A 2,500-nucleotide genomic window follows, 5' to 3' on the forward strand; every position below is an offset into this window, starting at 1 on the left:
ACATTTCATCTGTTTGGGGCGAGTGCTTTTTTGAAATTTTTTTTTATCTTTTAGTCTCGTTCCGTTCTTCCCTTCAACTGGCCTGCGGGGGGCGCCGTGCGCGCGGACCGGCGTCCACCCCTGGCCGCTCCGGGACTTTGCATTCAAATGGGTGGGGTGTTTTTCATTTTTTTGCCCTTTTTTTTTCCACTCCCCCCCTCTCAATCGTGTATTACCTCGGCTGGCCAGCGGGGGGCGCCGCGGCGGGGACACGGGCGGACCGGGTACATTTCATCTGTTTGGGGCGAGTGCTTTTTTGAAATTTTTTTTTATCTTTTAGTCTCGTTCCGTTCTTCCCTTCATCTGGCCTGCGGGGGGCGCCGTGCGCGCGGACCGGCGTCCACCCCTGGCCGCTCCGGGACTTTGCATTCAAACGGGTGGGGTGTTTTTCATTTTTTGCCCCTGTTTTTCACTCCCCCCCTCTCAATCGTGTATTACCTCGGCTGGCCAGCGGGGGGCGCCGCGGCGGGGACACGGGGGAGGGTTCATCCGGGCGGACCGGGTACCTTTCGTCTGTTTGGGGCGAGTGCTTTTTTGAAATTTTTTTCATTTTATTTTTGTCATCCCTTCGACCGGCCAGCGGGGGGCGCCGCGCGCGCGGACCGTCGGGGCCCGGGGCCCTGCGTCCCACTTACTTTCGCCCGACGGGAACCGTTTCTTTTGTTTTTATCCGAGAGGACACACGGAATCTGCACCCCCCGCAGTGGCGTCAGGCGGCCACCGGGGGGCGCCGCGGCGGGGATCGGGGGGGGGGTCGCCCGGGAGCCGCCTGCCCGTCCGCTGGGCCAAGGGGGCCGGGGCGGGTCACGCGCCGCCGTCCCCCCCCGATCGTCTCGCTCCGAGCCGCCTCTGGCCACCGGGGGGCGCCGTCGGGTGGCGCGGGGGCGCCCCCGCCGCCCGCCGCCTCCCCCCGCACGCGTCGGGCCTCCCCCCGGGCCCCCGCGGGCCGGGGGACGCGGCCGGCGAGCGTCGGACTCCAGCGCGGAAGTGTCGCGGATGAGTGCGGACCGGGGCGCCCGCGGCCCAGCGGCACTTCCAGGGGCTCGGGGAGGAGATGGTTGAAGCCTGGGTGAAGCGCGCCCTCGGCCGTCCGTGTCGCTACCCGCCGGAGAACACCTCCGCCGGATCAGTAGGTACCAACGAGGCGAGCGAGAGAGCCGGGACTCTGTCCGGGGCCGAAAAGCCTGTTTCCCTGGAGCTTTTGCGAAAGGACCCGTGACAGAAGATGCGCGGAGCTCAGAGATCAGCATGGGCAGGGCCTTCTTGCATCCGATTTTGCCCAGGCAGGGCTCCAGGAACCGGGTTACAAAAAGCAAAAAGCCCTGGAGCTCAAACGAAAGGTTTAGTGACAAGATAGCCGTGGAGCTCCGATAACAGCATGGCAGGACCAGGATGGGGCCTATAAAGGGTCCACGGCGGGCATCCGTTGGAGCCCGACGTACGGGCCGGGCACGTCTCCTTCTCCCCCGGAGGCAGCGCCCCCCGGCGGGCCAAATCGGGTACTGCAATTTGTGGAAGTTTCGCAGATGAGTGCGGACCGGGGCGCCCGCGGCCCAGCTGCACTTCCAGGGGCTCGGGGAGGAGACGGTTGAAGCCTGGGTGAAGCGCGCCCTCGGCCGTCCGTGTCGCTACCCGCCGGAGAACACCTCCGCCGGATCAGTAGGTACCAACGAGGCGAGCGAGAGAGCCGGGACTCTGTCAGGGGCCGAAAAGCCCGTTTCCCTGGAGCTCCTGCGAAAGGACCCGTGGCAGAGCAGGCACGGAGCTCGGAGAGCAGCAGGGCCGGAGCTCGGAGAGCAGCAGGGCCAGGGCTCCCTCCCTTCCATAGGCTGCCCAGGCAGGGCTCCAGGAGCCCGGTACCAGCTCTCCCCGTCCGACAGCCTCCTCTCTGGAAGCGGAGAGCGGACGCAGTCGGGCTCCCGGACCGGGGCCCTGGGAGAGAGCCCTGCCGGGAGCCACCGGGACGGGCCCGTGCGGACGGGTGCGCGGCGCCCCCCGGCGGTCGAAGGCGGAACCGCGGAGGTCTCTCTATCTCTCTCTCTCTCTCTCTCTCTCTTTCTCCGGGACTCCCGGCCTCCCGTTCCCCCGACTCCCCCTTCCGAGGCCGAGACGGGGCAGCGCCGGGCGTCCGGCGGAGCCCGGCGCCAGGCCCGGCCCGTCCCCCTCTTCCCCCGGCGGCAGCGCCCCCCGGCGGGCCGAATCGGGTACTGCAATTCGCGGAAGTTCAGCCGATGAGTGCGGACGGGCACCCCTCGGGCCGGGAGGCGGCTCCAGGAGCCCGGGGAAGCGTCGGAGGACGCTCCGCGAGAGCGTCGCGCGCGCCGCCCGTCCCGCTACGCCCGAGGGAACCGGCCAGAGAGCATCACAGGTGGCGAACAGAGTCAAGCCGGAAAAGAGAAAACGGAGGGCTGCGGTTGACGCGAGAGAAGGGCCCCACGTCTCCCATTTCCGCAACCCGATC

Source organism: Pseudophryne corroboree, unplaced genomic scaffold (genome assembly GCF_028390025.1).
Source record: "Pseudophryne corroboree isolate aPseCor3 unplaced genomic scaffold, aPseCor3.hap2 scaffold_1431, whole genome shotgun sequence".
Lineage (NCBI taxonomy): Eukaryota > Metazoa > Chordata > Amphibia > Anura > Myobatrachidae > Pseudophryne > Pseudophryne corroboree.